The 9,369-nt window shown below is 32.8% G+C and overlaps 1 non-coding gene across 1 annotated transcript; it reads right to left on the bottom strand.

The window, feature by feature from the left end:
* Window positions 1–579: 579 nt before the first annotated feature.
* On the bottom strand, window positions 580–682 carry LOC141568038 (U6 spliceosomal RNA). Its single transcript, XR_012491054.1, has one exon. It is a non-coding gene; the product is annotated as a U6 spliceosomal RNA (small nuclear RNA).
* Window positions 683–9,369: the final 8,687 nt, after the last annotated feature.

The following is a 9,369-nucleotide window of genomic DNA, read 5'->3' as shown; positions in this document are numbered from 1 at the left end:
AGCCCAGTCTCAAAGGAAACAGATTGCCTACATTGTCTTTTTGTTGTTGTTGTTGTTATTGAAGTATTTTGGAGAAAAGCATTAAAGAGGGAGTGCTGAAGGAATGTTTTCATGAGACCCATCTTTATGTCCAGGATACAGCCTTGGAAGCTGCTTTCAGAAATCTGGCCTTGGAAAAACGATTCTCTTTTCTTTTTGATTTTAGGGGAAAAGTGCTTGCATACATTACTGATGATGGTATGACCAAGTAAACTGATATCAGGGATAGAGGCAGGTGTGTGGCTAGAGACACAAGTGAGCAAGGTCTCCAGAACTGAAAGACACTCATACCTCATTAGGGACGTTTAGATACCCTGACATTCTTTTCTTTTCCAGTTTTATTGAGAAATAATTGATGGATATCACTGTATGCATAAGTTTAAGGTGTGCAGCATGATGGTTTGATTTACATATATTGTGAAATGATTCCCATAAGAAGTTTAGTTAGCATCCATCATCTCATACAGATACAATAAACAGGAAAGAAAACAAAATTCTCCTTGTGATGAGAGCTCTTAGGATCTACTTTTTTCACAACTTAAAAATAGGGAACACTGCCCGGATTTGCCTGTCATGCTTGTGCAGGGGCCATGCTGATTCTGTAGTGTTCCAGTTTTAGTATATGTGCTGCCAAAGCAAGTACCACCCTGACATTCTTGCTAGGGTCTTTATTGTGAACTAAAGGGAAGAAAGGTAGGAAAGATACTGTGATAGAATGTCTTTCTAACTCCTTAGAAGCCACATCCTTCTGTGTGTGACGGAAAAGTTTTCATGCCTAATGTTGAAATTGATATCTGTATTTATATTTGCAGCTTTTAAAGCATTTAAGATTGAGAGCTTTCCAAACATTTTTTTATAGTTGTTTGCAAAAAAAAAAAAAAAAAATTACATTATTTCCCACTTTTTGGCTGCAAGTGAGGTATTAATTCCTTTCTGTATGCATTAAGCACAAATATTGTGTAGTATTTCTTATGAACTATAATTTTACTAAACAAAAAAATACGAGAGTGTTCATCGTAGTACTGCTTATCATAGCAAAGTATTAGAAATCACTTACATTTCCAAAAATAAGAATTGGCTTAATAATTTTTAGTGTAGCTATAGAAAGCCACATTATGTGCTCATTAAAGTTATATACCGTGTTTCCCCGAAAATGACAGTTAGCTGGACCATCATCTCTAATGCGTCTTTTGGAGCAAAAATTAATATAAGACCCAGTCTTATTTTACTGTAATATATAATATGTATAATAATATAATATAGTATAATACCGGGTCTTATATTAATTTTTGCTCCAAAAGCTGCATTAGAGCTGATGGTCTTATTTTCGGGGAAACACAGTATTTCAGAAGGAATCTGTATTTCTCTGAAGAAAATATACTTAAAATAAGTTAAATTAAAATCAGATTAAAAACAATGTAATCTAATTTTAAAATAAATGATAGCTCTGTGTGTGCGTGTGTGTATACATATAGAAAAAGACCTCTACAGTACTTTTGAATACTTTTCTCATGCATTACATTTAATTGAAAGTAAGAGGAAGATTAAGAGATACGTTTAGGTCTTCTAGCCCAGACCTCCTTTTTGAGCACCAGATTAATTTATGTCTGTTTTTGATTTCTCTATTTGGACGTATTCTGTGCATCTCCAAGTTGACATGACCCACACCACCTACAGTAACTCTGTGCCTCTCCAGTGCTCCCACCTTCATAACTGACAATTCTGCTTCTTCCAGACATGTCAACTAAGGGTCAGCCTTGCACCTTTCACACCCACAACCACCTCTACCCCCATCCAATTTATACCCAAGTTTTGTTTCAAGCAGAGATTTCCAGACGGTTAAGATGTCTCTATCTCTTCCCCTAAAACAATATCACCCCAGCCCAAGGTTCCTACCATCTCTAGCCTCATGCACTGCAGTGTCTTTGTGCCCTCATGATCTTCTCTCCCTTAATAGTCAGGGATAGACTTTTGATATATCAGTGGCTTCCCAGGGCTTCTAGAATAAACTCGGTAACCTGTCATGGATGATCTGGCTCTGACTTTCTTCCAGCCTCATCTTGTACTTGGTTCTGTTTTGCTTATAATTCTCTGGCGGCTCTAACCTCCTTTCTCTCTCCTTGGAGCAATTCTCACCAGCAGTTTCTCACCTTAAGGCCTTTGTATAGGCTTTGCTCTATTCTTGTAATGCTCTTAGCCACTTTTCACGTTTAATTCTGGTCACTTTTTCGGATGTTAGTTTAAAACTCTTCTTTTTTTCATCATGAATATCACTCCTACTATAATGAATGCTTCCTGAGGGCAGGGACTTAATTGTTGCTCACTGCTGTATCCTTAATGCTTGGCACAATGTGTTGGCACATAGGAGAAGCTCAACACTAAGTATCTGGTGAACAAATCACTACGTGAATAGATGTGCAATTGTGTCATTTCAATATTAACATATTTATAAATCGGCTGTTCTTAGGCAATGATATAGTTTATTTTTTCTAAATTTATTTTTCCATTTTTGACTAGATAATTGGAAATGAAGTAATATTTTCTTCATTCTTTTATTCCATAGAAAAGTGATAAAGTAATTTTATATTCACATTGACAGAAAAAAATTAATAGGAATTTTAATGAAAGTACAATGTTAACAGCCCACAATCTTTGAAATACGGAAGCATGCTGGGCTATGTGGTATTTCATTGTGATCCATCAGAATTTAAAGATATTAAACTTGCTGCAGGCATACTCCCTATTATTCTCTGAATGTAATAGGAACATATTGAGAATTACAAGTTGAAATTGAATGTAAGTGCTACAGAACTCAGACAAAACCTATTCTCCAGCTCAGGAAAATTGGAATTAAATTTTGATCATAGTATATATATCAGATATGAACAAAATAATATTAGTTATTTTTTAAAAAATAAAGGATTATATGTGTAATAGGATACATAACATTTGAATTATGTAAATGAGACTTGAGATAATAATGATCCATTTGATAGCCATAGATAATCCTAAGAACTTTACATGGAAATTCAACTGCCAAAGAATTTAAAGCTCATTATTTTCAATTTGTAAGTTCTATTGCCATAGAATTTATGTCTGTATTTCACTGGCTATCACACCATCCAGTTTTAACGTTCATTATATTTCTATTGATAGACTTTTAGAATATGTGTGGATATATGTTATAGTTGAAGGTTGTATCTAGATAATGTCTACCAATGTTAAGCAAATTATTGCATAAAATAACAACTTTTTAAAACTCAATTTACCTTGTTGGGAACCTATTTGCTCATCAAAGCATCGTGGTATTTGGAGTTAAAAAAATCAGTAGCAATTATTTGTGTTCATAAAAACAAGCATGATTTATCATTTTCTATAGTTAATAAATATAACTAGTAAGGTAAAATGATAGCATAAATAAGTGATATATTAACTAAATGTTAAATATATTAATTCAAACAATATGTATGTGTACATATGTGAATATTCTTATTTCATTTAATACTTTTGAATAGGATGGTGCCTATATATCTTTATTATGTTGAATAGTCTAATCTATGAACATGTTATTTCTAAGTATTTAAGTCTTTTATTTCTTTCATTAGCATATCATAATTTTTATTGTATAGGTAATATACATATTTTATTAAATTTATACCTAAGTTTTCTTTAAATTTTCTTTTGAACAATTGTAAATGTATTGCATTTTGATTTTGGTTTCTATTAGTTTGTTGATAGTGTATAGAAATGCAATTGATTTTTATATATTGATTTTGTATTCTGTGACCTTTCTGAGATCAGTTACTAGTTCTGGAAGGTTTTTCTGTTTATTTATTTGTATTTTTGTTTCATAGATTCCTTGATAGTTCTATGTAGACAACCATGGCATCTGCAAATGTAGATAGTTTTATTTCTCCTTTTCTATTTTATACATGAAATTTTATTGTAATGGCTGGAACTTCCAATATTTTGTTGAATAAGAATAGTAAGAGTGACCATTCTTATTCTCCCTTATTAGGGGGAGAACGTTCAATCTTTCAATATTAAGTATGATGTGAGCTATAGGTGTTCTTGTAAATGCTTTTTATGAAGTTCAGAAGTGCTCCTTTATTTCTAGGGTACTGACAGTTTTTATTATGAATGGGTATTGAATTTTGCCAAATGCTTTGTCTGCATCAGTTGATATGATCTTATGATCTTTTTTTCTTTAGCCTGTTTGCGTTGATTGATTTTCAAATACTGAGCCAGGTTTCATAACTGGAGTAAGCTCCAGTTGTTATGGTATATAATTCTTTTCATACACTGTTGGGTTTGCTTTGTTAATATTTTGTTAAGAATTTTTGCATCTGCATTTATAAAGGATATTGCTCGATCGTGTGTGTGTATGTGAGCTTTTAAGTTGCATATTTATTTTATTTAATAGTTCTGGGGCTGTTCCGGTTATCATTTTCATCTTGACTGTGATAGGATAATTCGTGGTTTTTGAAAAGTTGATCCATTTCTTCTAATGTTGAATTTATGAGAGTAAAGTTGGAGTATTTTCTTATCCTTTAATTGCTGTAGGATCTGTTGTGTATCCTTATTTCATTTAATGTCAGTGATTTGTTTTCTCTCTTTTTTAATCTTTGTTAATCTTGCTAGACAATTATCAATTTTATTAATTTTTGAAAAACAGGTTTAGTTTAATTAATATACTCTATTGTTTTCCTGTTTTCAATTTCACTGATTTCTGTTTTTATGTTCATTATTTACTTTTTCTACTTTCTTTGGATTTATTTTGTTCTTTTTCTTATTTATTTAGATAGAAACTATGTAATTTATTGATTCGAAATCTTTCCTTGTCTCTAACCTAAGCATTTAGTACTGTAAACTTCCCTTTCAGTACTGCTTTAGCGATATCCTAAAATTTGCATATTGTATTTTCACTTTCATTTAATTCTGTATATATTTTATGGATCTTTCTTTCCTCTTTGACAAATGGATTAAACATATATTTTTAGTTAGCATGTGTTTGAAGATTTTCCTGTTATTAAATTATATTTTGAATCCGTCAGAGGCAGAGAACATACTCTGTATAATTCCAGTTCTTAAATTTGTTAACATTTTTTAAAATTTTAACTCAAGATATCCTCTGTCTTGGTGAATGTTCCTTGGGCACTTGAAAATAATGTATATTCTGCTATTATTAAGTGGAGAATTCTGTATGTATATCTATTAGATCCTGTGATAAATGTTGTTCACTTCTACATTCTTGCTGATTTTCTGGTGTCAGTTACTGGTAACCAAGTGGTATTCACAAACTTTTAAAATATGGTTATAATTCTGACTTTCCTCACAGAAGTATGATGAATCATCAATGAAATGGTTTTAAAAATCCCTCCAATTAAAAAGTTCATATAAAACATTTACATTAAACATTGAAACTCACCTTAAATCATTTAACTTTTGAGGGAAGAAAAAAAATCCTTCCATTTTTATAACTCTTTATATCTTTTGGCAGTTTGAAAAAAGTAAAATGGACTCTAACCTGAATTTTTCAGTTCAAAACATCAATAAGTTCATTAAAATATAAAGTGGAAGCAGAAAATGTGAACAGGAAAGGTAAAAGTTATTTTAGCAATCGGTTAATTATAATGCTATTTTATACCAAGGAGAACAGTTCCAAGTACCTTACAGACCCAGAATCATTAATGATTACTTCATTTCTTGAAATGAGAAGAGGTAGGAAGCATTCTCAGTACCAGTTTATAGATAGAATGACTGAGATCCATAAAATTTAGGTAAGTAGACTATTATTTACAATTTAAGAGAAATTGGTAATTCTCACAACTTGTAATGCCTTCTCTACAATTAATTTTTATAGACTAATGGTAGATTACAAGCATGAAGAAAATAAGAAATGTAGAACAGTGTATAGAAAACAATACTATATTATTCCATTTAGTTTTTTAGCCACTAAATTCTGCTCCGCTCTTATGATTCAGTTTAATTTTTTTCAATATTGTGACCTAATATAAAACTTTAAAAGAATTTCATCTTTTCTTAAAATGAAAGGCCTTAGGAGTTGCTGCATACACTGAAGACTAGATTTTTGATTTCCTTGTACTGTATTTTTAAGCAAAATATTTTTTCCAACTTAAAAGCAACGCAAAAGAACAACAAAGGCTGAGAAAGGAAACCAAATAAGAAGGCAGTTACCATGGAATCTTCCACATTAGGCTCGAAAAAGAAAGAGGGTTTTTAATTCTTCTGAAAGAAAAGAAAGAAAAAAAAAAGAAACATGATAGAGAAACCGTTGCTATACACATTACTTTATAAATCTGCCATTAGAACTGTAAACACAGGTTTAACAGTGGATTTTGTACTTTTACAGCTGCTCTTTGATAATGTAGGAAAAAAATGAATTCTTTATAGCCCTTGATTATCTGGTTATAGCTTATTAAAGATACCAACTTAAGCTATTTTAATGCCTATATATTAAGTTGTCCTTGAAAAAATATAATTCTAATTTAAAGTAAACGTATTCAGAAATACCTTTATAAGATCGAGTTCATAAGTAAAGCAAATATTAGTCTTTTATGAAATATAAGCCAGCTTTTTTAGTGATTTGGATACTATTTTTTTTTATAGAGAGGAAGATGAAAATAAATTTATATTACCAGTTTTATGAGCTTAAGAATCTAAGTGAAGATTACAAGTGAGTAAATCCTTTATGTTATCAGCATTCTTGGTTAATGTTTCAACTGTATATATGAGATTAGCTTGTGGATAACGTCAATTATAAGTTGATAATCAAAAGTACACTAATTAATAATGATTGGGTTCTGTTTTTTCTGGCGAATGAGTCACACCTAATATTATTGAAATTTATTATAGTTTATATTTTGAAAGCTCACCATGCTACAATTATGCAAGAAACTTGGCAGAAAGACAAGTGTGAGAGGTTAAAGACTGAGGAGGATATGGAACTTTGTTACTGGACAAGTGATGGTGGCATAGTTTATACTTGATACTGTTTCCAGGGATTTGGATTGTAATGACTTCAGAAAACTATGATCAAAGAGGTTATAGGAAGAACAAATTGTGAAGTTTTGAGTTTTCAAGACCTATTCTAGGCTACAATAGAAGAGAGGGTTCATTTTTTGATAAAATCTTTGTCAACATTAAAAATAAATTATTCTCAAGATAACTTTATCAGAGATGGGAAAAAGCCTCATATTTTCAGTATTATAATTAACTATTTCATATTGTCTTTCTAGAGAGAAGTTTGAGGTAGATTACAGAGTGAATCAACTGTCTTTTATTTTGTTTCTCAGTGACTGAGCACTTTGTCAGCTGTATTTCTGTTTCTCTACTTATCTCTCTGTTTTCTTGTTCTCTTTCTGTCTTCTCCTCTCTCTCTCTCTCTCTCTCTCTCTCTCTCTCTCTCTCTCTCTCATTCTCTTTCCAACAAAACAGAAGCTCAAGTTATCTCATGGGTAATGGGATAGGAGGGAGGGAGGAATACAATTAATTGGATTCCTACTATGTGTTAGTTACTGTAAGATTTGATTGATTCCTTCCAGCAAGTATAAATACTCCCTTTTTACAGATAAGAAACTGGGGCTGAGAAAGGTTTGTTGGGAAGGGATGCAAACGGAACTTACTTACCTTCCTTCTGTCCTCCAAACTTTGCATGTGACCCGGTACAGAGTTCGTCATCATAGAAGCCAATTCCATCAAGATGTTACTGATTTAGTTTAGAAGCTCTAGAGTCCCATTTTCTGTGAAAAATGATGTTTAAAACATACAATATTACGTTGTTTTCTGCAGTGCAGATGCTAAAAGGTATGAAGAGTCTTGTTTTCCCTAAAGAATCACAAACTCACACTCTGTGTGATGGTGACTTTGCAGCTACTGCTGTGGCTTCTCTGAGCATCAGAACCTGCAAATGGACTGTGATGCCTCTGGGGGGAGAAGAACGTCGTCCTTTCCTGCTTTTCCATTCGTATAAGGCCCTGAATTTAGGAGTAAATTGTGTTCTGTGAATTCTTTCGCAGATAAGTTGCTCAGCACATGGAATTCTCTTCTTCTTTTAAACAACATGAGAAGTGTTGTTTCAGTTCCCTCTATAAGCCAGCATCTTAGATAAGGCAGAAAGTAGCAGGAATCGCAGAACCTAACAGTGTTCCTATGAAGATAAACACTGATTTGAACAATTTCCAGTAGAAAGGACATGTATTTTAGCTTGAGGACAAAGGGACCATCCTGACTCATTGGCCAGTCTTCACATTTCATTTCTTCTCTGAGACAGTCCTTCCAATCTCCTTCCCCATACTCATCATGCCCCCTGTATGGCTTCAGTTTCCACTGAAGTGATTGAGTCTACATGTCTCCCACCATGGTGTGGCTGGAGTGGGCTGCTCAGGGGGTTGCACCATTTCTAGGGTGGGATTTCAGAAGGTGGTGGTGTTGGTATTAAAAGAAGAGCCTGGAAGAGTTTCATTACTAATTAAAGCCAACCTTTTTTACTTCACTATCACAAGATCTCAGCAGACAAAGAGAGTGAGACAATCAATGGTAGATATTAAAACTATTAATTTTTAGGGCTTTCATACATGCGGTGGTTAAATACTATTATTTAGGAAATGCTCAATTTGTATAAGTGAGCAATATGCTGCACTTCTTAAAAGTGAGGTTGGTAGAAAATATGTCACAAAGTTTAACAATTTTTTTTATGAGTAGCTTAAAACTGGTTCTCAATGTGGGTGGTGGAGCATTTGGCAATATCTGGAGACATTGTTGATTGTCATGTCTGGGGAAGGGGGTGCTACTGGCATCTAGTGGGTAGTAGCCAGAGAAACTGTCCTTCAGTGAATGCACAGGACAACCCCCTACAGCAAAGCATTATTCCGTTCAAATTTCAACAATGCTAGAGTTGAGAATCTCTAGCCTGTAGAAAGCAATGTGCTAAAATTTTATTCCAAGACCTCTGGTCATATATAGTTATATATTAGTTATATAACTAATATAAGTGATGTGCAGTTTTGCTGAAGTAGAATAGTTGAGTTTGAAAAATGAATTGCTTTTATTCCATTCTTAGATCCATATTTCTTTTTTTTAAATTTATTGGGGTGACAATTGTTAGTAAAATTACATAGATTTCAGGTGTACAATTCTGTATTACATTATCTATAAATCCCATTGTGTGTTCACCACCCAGAGTCAGTTCTCCTTCCATCACCATATATTTGATCCCCCTTACCCTCATCTCCCACTCCCCATCCCCGTTACCCTCTGGTAACCACTAAACTATTGTCTGTATCTATGAGTTTCTGTTTCTCATTTGTT

This window comes from Rhinolophus sinicus, linkage group LG01, assembly GCF_036562045.2.
Source record: "Rhinolophus sinicus isolate RSC01 linkage group LG01, ASM3656204v1, whole genome shotgun sequence".
In the NCBI taxonomy this organism is placed as follows: domain Eukaryota; kingdom Metazoa; phylum Chordata; class Mammalia; order Chiroptera; family Rhinolophidae; genus Rhinolophus; species Rhinolophus sinicus.
The sequence above is the reverse complement of the archived record's forward strand: the minus strand, read 5'-3'. Positions and strand labels throughout refer to the sequence as shown.